The sequence below is a fragment of the Pteropus medius genome, unplaced genomic scaffold (genome assembly GCF_902729225.1).
Source record: "Pteropus medius unplaced genomic scaffold, Ma_sr-lr_union100, whole genome shotgun sequence".
NCBI classification, from domain to species: Eukaryota; Metazoa; Chordata; class Mammalia; order Chiroptera; family Pteropodidae; genus Pteropus; species Pteropus medius.
Window position 1 is genome coordinate 10,426,694 of NW_024344253.1, and position 9,242 is coordinate 10,435,935.

At 36.3% G+C, this 9,242-nt stretch overlaps 1 non-coding gene across 1 annotated transcript; it reads left to right on the forward strand.

The window, feature by feature from the left end:
- Window positions 1–6,484: 6,484 nt before the first annotated feature.
- Window positions 6,485–6,625, forward strand: LOC120607988 (U4 spliceosomal RNA). Its single transcript, XR_005654279.1, has one exon. It is a non-coding gene; the product is annotated as a U4 spliceosomal RNA (small nuclear RNA).
- Window positions 6,626–9,242: the final 2,617 nt, after the last annotated feature.

The following is a 9,242-nucleotide window of genomic DNA, read 5'->3' on the forward strand; positions in this document are numbered from 1 at the left end:
TTAAAAAAAAAAAAAGAGTTTACTAATTTACATATTTATAATTGTTATTCACAAAGCAATTTCTCATGTAATTTTATTAATTTTTCATGAGTCTTGTGAAGTGGGTATCATTAGCCCAGTTTTACAGATGGAAGAAATAATAAGTTTAACATATCATCCAAATATGCATAGAAGTAAATGATAGATTTGTCTCTTAACTACAAGTACACTCTTCTTAAAGTTAAACCAAAACTGATTAATTGTTTCCTTATTGAAAAATTCAGTAAATCATAATGGCTCTCCTCTATTATAAGGATGAAGAGGACTGAAATATTCCTGTTCTATACTTCAACTTCAAATTTTGTAACATTCGCAGAAATCTGTGTTTGTGGTCCCGAACACAGCAGCAGCATGAGAGACCCAGCAGTTTCTGGTCACGTCACATAGATCGTGTTGACTAAATGTTTCCATCTTGATGGATCTGTGATCATTTTCTAACATGGAAATATAGCACCATTATAAGACCAAGAGGCCTTTGGGGAATGCCATTTAACTCAAATCAGTGAATTTTAAAGGTAAAATTTGGCAAACACTGTACTTTTTTATTAAAATAAATACAAAGAATAATTAGCAAATTTATTAATCATGACCTGCTATGGGGCTATTTGCATTAATATTCTAGTCTTCTTTAGAGATGCTGCCTATCAGTATAAATATGTAATTGATAAATATGTATAATTTCATATTTCTTCTCCAGTTATATGGTCATTTTGTGCTTTACAAGGACCTATAAAATCTATTATTTGATTTCATTCTTTCATTAGATATGGCCATGCCAGAACGCAGTCAAAGAAGTAGATTTTCTTGTCGTATTAGGAAACTCTGGGTCAGAAAGTTCATTATTTGCTCAAGTGTTTATATTTCTCAGAAGAAAATGGATTAGTAAAGTTTTCACATGACAGTTATAATTAAGGAATGATGTATTACTTAAGCTAGCAAATGATTATTCTGTAAAATAAAAATCAAAGCAGGACATTGAATAATGAAGCTGAAAACCAGTTTTCCTTGCTATAGACATTATTTTAATTACTTGTTTTATTTATTTGTTGTTATTATTAATAGTTCTATTAATTGAGAGATTGATATGTGTCAAATATTTCACTATGCATTTTACATGCATTATTTCATATGAATTCTTTCCATGAAAAATTATAAAGGCATGTGTATCCCTATTTTAAAAATGTTACCTAAGATTAGGGGGTAGATTTGTTTAAATTACATTACCATTAAAACAATAAAGTCAGGATTGGAACTCAAGTGTTTCAGAGTCTGAAGAACTTACTTCTAGCCAATAAATTATAATCCAGCAAAATATCAGATATTAAAACACCACACACACCTATGTGCAAATGGATATATACATGTCCCATCCACATACATTTGTGCACATGGATGCACACATATCTAAACAGCTTATAAATGTCAGTTGTTATATATGCAAAATGCCTTTTCTTCTTGATATTTTATTCCTCAAATAGGCATAGTTATTTTAGAATTACAATGTCTCCATTCTATGAGAGCCATGATGTAAGGGACTGCAAAGACTCTAAAGGAGTAATTTCATTCCATGGAGACCATATTATGCATGTTATGAATGTTTAAGATAGAGTGCACAGTCTGTCATGTCAACTCTCATCTACTTCAATGACAGATTATTTTTCTTCCAGCACTAGTGGTTTGAATATATCAGCTACCAAAGAGGGGACATTTTTCTTGAAGTTCAAACACACACACACACACACACACACACACACACACACACACACAAAATCCTGATGGAACCGCAAAACAGAATTCAAGTAGCATTAAAACTCTAACATACACTCACAAAAGCAAAATAATGTAGCATTTTGCCAAACAATTCGGTGAGCATAAGAGTCTTTAATTCACCCTGGATAATGTTAGCTACATGCAACACGTAGAACTCCCATTTATTGAGTATTATTATGTGCCAGATACTATGTTAAATTGTCTACATGAATTATCTCATTTACTCTTCACCATGACCCTACGAGGTAGAAATGATTATTTCTCTTTTCAATAGGAGAAAACTAAAGCTAAGAAAGGTCAAGTTAACTTGTTCAAAGGCACTCAGCTAAAAAGAGACAGAACTGGATTTCCAACTCTGGCTTTAGAAACTGAGCTCATAAGCTCTACGTATATGTACACATATAATATATTTGCATTAGAACTAAGAAACCAAATTTTAGCACAAGGGAAATTCAAATTTACAAGGGGGCAAACATCAGAATGTTTGGAAGTCAATTTGTATGACAAAATATTCAAAAGGTGATATCCATTCATGAGACATATTTAGGCTTCTAAAAATTCTTTTCTAGACTCTCAATGCACGAGACTATGACTTCAAATGACATCGTCTATTTCTGCTTGAAGCTCTTGCTGAGATCAAAATAGCAAGGGGAAAACATTTGAAAAGAGTAAAGGAAGTGTATTTTGTAGTATATATTTAACTTTTTTTTAATGGAAAGTTATATTTGATCCATTTGTGTCCTAGATTTGTTTTGGCAAACAGCACTCATCACTTGTGCCAACTCTAGCCAACCCATGCACCTTGAAATGAATTCTGAGATTATGCCCAGAAAGCAGTGATTAATTACATTGTCTGTCATGGCAGGGGTGTGGCAGTATGCAAGACTTATATTTGCCACCCCTCCCTGCCTTAGTTAGACAAATAAATTTACCCCTCCTGAAATATGTTTCAGAGTAGTTTGCCTTCAAACAAGAAGAAAGGAAGGGAAGGAAGGAAGGAAGGAAGGAAGGAAGGAAGGAAGGAAGGAAGGAAGGAAGGAAGGAAGGAAGGAAGGAAGGAAGGAAGGAAGGAAGGAAGGAAGGAAGGAAGGAAGGAAGGAAGGAAAAAAAAAGGAAGGAGGGAAGGAAGAGAGAAAGAGAAAGTTAGGAAGAAAGGAAGGGAGAGAGGGAAGAAAGGAAAGTCAGGATGACTATCTTGATAAGTGGAGTAAGCCTTAACCTAAAATGTCCAGACTGACTGCATGGATAAGATTGATTTAATAATTGTTGAACTTGCTGCACATTTGGTTTTTACACCTACCTATCAAATGTCTCCTCACTGTCCCACATAAGCAACAATCTGGCCCTTGACACAATAACTTCTCTCAGGCTATCTTTCCTTGTCATGATTTCCCTCCTACCTTGTCTGTCTAGCTATAGTCTTCCTATTCAAGTACTGCTTCCTCCGTGAATCCTGGTGCGGGAGCTCTTGAGGAAAATCTTAGAGGCTCTCTCTAACATGGCCCCAGAGGGGCTTCATCCTTGGTTATTTCACCACAATCCCCAGGGGGGCCATATAACTCTACAGATGAGACCTCCAGAGGTCAACTAGCTGGCTAGAGACCAAACTGGGTATTTAAACTCAACATTTCCACATTTCAATTGTACCAGATTATCACCTCCTAATCAGCCAAATGTAATCCTTTCCTAGCAAGTAGAACACTGGCTTCCATTCTCTAAACAAATCTCTTTAATTGATCTTTCTTGTTATTCATTGACTCTTTCATGTGAATAGATTGTCTTCCCAGTGAGACTGTAAAGCTCTGTGGGCTGAATTCTTGGAGGAACAGTATGGAATCAAGAAAGGAAACAGGGTTAGCCTGCAGAAGATCTGGCTTCCAGTATCAGCTCTGCACAATCGGGCCACAGAACTTCTCGGTTAATTCATTTCTCTAAAAATGAGTTTTCTTATTCCTAAAATAGAGTGAACAATAGCCTTGTCTATTGCTCAGGATTGTTATAAAGACCAGTAAGGTATTGTATTAGCAAATGCTTTGCAGTTCATTAACCTTATACACATTAAGGCAATCTCATATTCCCTTTATGCCCTTATCAGCCTACTTTCATTGAAGGGGCAGATCGTAGCATCCTGGACTTTTGTTCTAGCTTGCAAAGACTGTCCCCACACATTAGCTGGGACAGCCTGTGCTTTCCTTCTGGGCCAGGTCCCAGTGTCCTTGCCCAACAAAACTCTTCACAGTATAAATATGACCTTTAAGACACTATCTGCAAGAAATTTATTTCATTTTCTAGTCTTTGTCAATGTTTACATTCATTTTAAAAAGGATTGTTTTAATACTTAATACTGTGTGGCATATGATGAAATTGCATCACTGCCATTTATAAGTTTATTCTGAAGAAAATGTAGTTCTCTACCTGCCAACATCTGAAAGCTATAAATAGTGAGAAAAATAGAGAAGCCTTAAAAGTCTATTGAAATGTATTGGATTTGGAGAGTTTCTTGGATGGCCAGAGTGGAAAAATATTTTGCTAAAAAATAGGGAGTGTTGCTCCTACTGGCATTGAGGCAGACGGTTTAGTTAGTATTTACCCAGCCTGTGGCGAGGGAACACTTGGCTGTTTATTTCAGTGGAGGGGATGTTGGGAGACGCTGTTTGTCTAGTCAGAAATGCCCTTTGAGACTGCAAGGCTACCTGTGACCAATTTTCAACTAAATTTATCTTTGGACTTTATGTAAGTAATCCAGCCTTAACCAAATCCATTTGGTCTTCTGTATAACCATGTCACTGAATCCTTACCAAAAATCTCCCTGTTTTGGTCTACAATGATGGCTTCTTCTGATTATTCAGCCAAAGTGATTTTGAGACTTAAATATGAGCTCTGGATAAGTAGACTGAGTTTTACTTAATGTAGGAAATAACTATCACTTATTAAATAAAATAAACTGATAAACAGTCATTTTCAAACATCTCTGCTCCTTGTTCCATGGTAGAATAAATTATACATACTATTGACCATTAATCGTTGTGGCTAGCTTTCTTTCATGAAGCAATTTGTTTTACTTCATTTGTTGTTTGAAAGCAGAGCTAAGGTTTTTAATAACTACTCTCATTGCCAATCTGACACTGACAAGGTGAATACTTGAAAAATGTGTTATTTTTCAATCTAAAGCATTTCAAGTGTCGTGCTCTTTTGATAAAATTCAATAGTTTAAAGGACAACATGGCTGTAATAAAGTACAAAAGTACATTTCCCAGATTATGATTAAATAGCGATTACAATTTGTTAAGGAGCTTTGTTTATTTCCGTTGGCTTTAATTTTCATGTGTAATCCCATAGGCTTTTTTTGGCCATTATTTCAGTCTGCTCAATTTGAAAGAGAGATCTTGTGAGCCAAGCAAGATACTGATGCTAGGGCTGTATCTCCATAATACTTCATAAATGTTTCACCAATGTAAAAATCGAACACAAAGATTTGTGAAGCAGAGATTTGATTGAGGGATTTCCACAACATTATTTTTACTCCTATTTCCCTGTTTATTTCTACATCCTTATTTCTGTATCATTAACCATTAAACCTTCTCAAAACTCTTGTGAATAGTTATTATGACCCCATTTTATAGATGATAAAGTTGCAGTCAGAGGAAATAAAAGCCTAGAATAGTAAATAGTACCTCCGGGGTTTGCCCCACTTTGAGTTTGACAAATGTGTTGAATCAAAGATAAAGACCTCCATGTTGTCAAGGAATCAGTTCACCCGAGCCTTCATATCCTCCTTAGCTCTGATCCCATATAGCGGCCCCTCTTGAACTGGTTGCTGCAGCAAAATAATTCTAATGTGGGAGCATCCTGACTTAGAGGACTTTGACAGGCTAATGCACGTGTAGGATGGGCTCTGCTTGCGCATGTTCCAGGGAGCTGTGTTTAACTTATACCATTCCAGGGGATCAAGGCATCCTAATTAGGAGCTACTGCCTGGTGAATAATACGCCAGGAAACTATTACTTGGGATTAATCATTGTCAAAGAATTAAGAATTCTATACAAAAGCATAAGTTGTATACTGCAAATAAATGAAATTTGGAGAATCTAAAATTAGAACAGTACCGAGTCATGTGCTTTTACTGTCAATTTGTTTTTCAATTGTCTTTCATAAGTTTCTTACTGAAAGCCTCATACTATATGTTTTAATAGTAAAAAGAGTGATCTTTAAACAGTTAATCTTAAGATTTTTCTAAACACTTATCACTGGAAGTTTTTTTTTTTTTAATTATAATCTCTTTAATTATGTTAAAGATAATTAATGATACTATGTTAAAAATAAGTAATGATACTACTCTCCAGGAGTTAGCCATCTATTTCTTTGCTTTCCTTGCCCTTCAATGTCAATACTAAATTAAAGCCAAAAATATTACCAAATGCTATTGTTGCCTAAGTCATTGAAATTAAAGGAAAGATGTGAGGAAATGTGCAGAAGGAAAAGAAGAGAAAGCAAGGTTATGAGTACAGAATCACAGTATTGGAAAGTAGCATGACATAATAGAAAGTATAGGGCTTTGGAGCCAAATAGATATAATCTCAAGTCCCAGATTAGAAATTTACAAGACCTAAGTTATTTAGAAAATTAGTTAACCTGTCTGAGCTTCAGTTTCTCCATGGATAAAAACTAATACACTAGCTTTGCACAGTGGCAGTATCATAGCTAATGAAATGTATTCACAGTACGATTATTGCTAATTGAAAACTTTTCCTCGTACCCTGCCATGATGACTTGAAATATAGTCAGCACTGGCAATTTTTAATAGTCTCTAGGAAGACTGAGAAAAGGAATAAAAACAATACACATCTCATGGAGATACTGAGAGTAATGAACAAGTATCCAGCTTGATAATTGTAGCTTCTAGCCAGGAAAGCAACACTAGACTTCATCTCAACCAACACCCACCCAGGATAGCGATCCTCTCACTAGTACCTCTGTCAGAAAAAAGGCTGCTTATGAACGTGAAGCTTACGGTTTAACAAAATGGTCACTCTTTCTCAGCTATACTTATTAGAAATGTATTCTTAAAAGTAAGCCAAAGTTTACTTCCCCTTAACTTCAAAAGAAGCTTCTTAGAAAGTAGAACAGAGACCTGTGCCACAGGAGCACATATTCTACCTGTTTCTAGAGGCTGTGGTCCATGCCCCAGCTGCTGCTTCACTGGGATTCGCAGGCAGCTCAGCCCCTTAGTTTTTCCCAATGTGAAAAGTTCATTGACGATCCCTCCCCTCTCCTGTAAGTGTGGAGCTGATTTGTATAACTCTGTTTTCTACTTTATAATATCAGGTGTATTCAAATGGCACAGTTTGAAAAACATAGAAAAAGGTTAAAATTTTACTTTTACTATTAACATGTTGGTATATGTCCATCTGCTATTTTTCCTCCATGCGTGAATATATATTTTTCATTAAAATGGTATCATGCTGCAGACATCATTTTATATCCTTCTTACTCTGTTCAATTAATTAGAAGATAGAGATACTAGAGCTCAGGGGCTCATCACCCTCCAGGATAATATGACAGAGACTGACTGATAGGGAAATGAATGAATTTAGACACCCGTGCATGATCAAAACTGATTATACAGACCTCTTAATTTGGAAATTCAGTCTTCTGACTATGAATCTTCATTATAATTTGTAATCTTAAGAGTGAGTTTTGGATCTTAGAAGATATTGGGAATTGTCTAGGTGTATCTAATTAAATAGTCATTAATGCCAAAGAGACATAATCTCATATTTATCTATAATATTTACCCAAAAAAATTATAAAAGTTTGTCATATTTGCTACTAAAATCCCAGAGATACTAAGTCTCTATGAAATACCTAGAAATACTTGCCTAATAGCTCCATCTATAAAAGAGAATTAGGTTAGTTTTGTTATCTCTGGGTTTGTCAGTGCACCTGGACTGTTTATTAACAATAAGACAAGGCAATGTGGATAATCAGGCCAAAGAACGCAGCCCAACCACTGGGTGTGACAAGCCCCGGGGAGGGTCTGGCTCTCAGAAGAGGTTCAGAGGGCAGAGGAGGCGTGGTGTCCAAAACATGCAACCTCTCTAATCCTTGTTCTGCTCACACAAAGCTACTGAGCACTTAGGGAAAAGGCTGTGTTAGAATCATCTCTATGTTCCCATGGCCCTTTTCAAAGACTGGCATATCATAATAATCCCAACTGGGAGTTATTGTGTGCCTTTTCTACTTCCCGCTTTGCTCTAGACACTTTACCTATGTACGCTCATTCAACTCTCACAAAATCCCGATGGGATGGGAATTGCTAACCACATTGTAAAGATAAGGATGAAAGCCCATGGAATCAATTAGTTCATGGTCATGTGGTCAGTAAGTATGGAGGAAGGATTTATTCATTCATTTATTCAAACATTTATTGAGCACCTACCATATACCATATGTCTGGGTGGTAGGGCTAGGATTCCAGCTCTCATGAAGTTTACATTCTGGGGGACAAGAAAAGGAAAATAAACAAGGAAACCAAATAAACACGCAAGGTGATTATAGAAATTAGTAAGTGCCAGGAAGACAGAGAAAAAAAAAAAAACCATGATATTTACAGAGAAGGACTGGCAGAGAAAAAAGAGTTGATTTAGAAAGAGTAGTGAGGAAGTATTTGCCAAGGGGTAAAATTTAAGCTGACACTTGCCTGAAGAGAAAGATCCAGAAATATGTACAAAAGTCCTGAGACAGGACCAAGTTTGGCTTGTTTAAGAACTGTGGTAGGCAGTGGCCACATTATGTTGATATTTGCAGGCCATTATAAGGAGTTGAGATTTTATTCAAAGTGTGATGAAAAACATTTAGAAGTTTTGAAGAGAGAGAGAGATGACCTGATTTACATTTTTTAGAGATAAAAATCTCAGCCAGTTTTACTCTGAAGCCCCATGCTCTTAACCCGAGGGCAATAATGTGTTTCAAAGAGTTGGCGAATAATTAGTGTAGAATAAAGGAGTAACAAAGACATAGTTCAAGAAGCAGGAATGCTCCCAATGGGGGAGAAGAAAACGAGAATCTAAAACAGGTGTAGTCCATTAAGACTGTACATCTGAGGGTGCACTGCTCAGAAGTTTCCTGGTCCGACCCATCAATCAAGGATACAGACCTTAAGAGAAATAAACTGACAAAAGCAAGAAAAAAGCAGGTTCTTGGATGGGCAAAAGTACTAGGAAGATTCTCAGAAAAGGAAAAAGGGGGAAGTGGCTAACTCAGAAGCTCAGGATTTGTGAGTACTAAGAGGAAGGAGGCATTAGAATGAGAAACTTGGAGAATGGGAAATACAACCCAGGGACTGACTGAGAAACCACCACCAGCCCCGCCTGTTCTCCTGCTAGGATGAGCTTCTGGGGAACAATGTGTAGAACTTGGAGACCATCACCTTC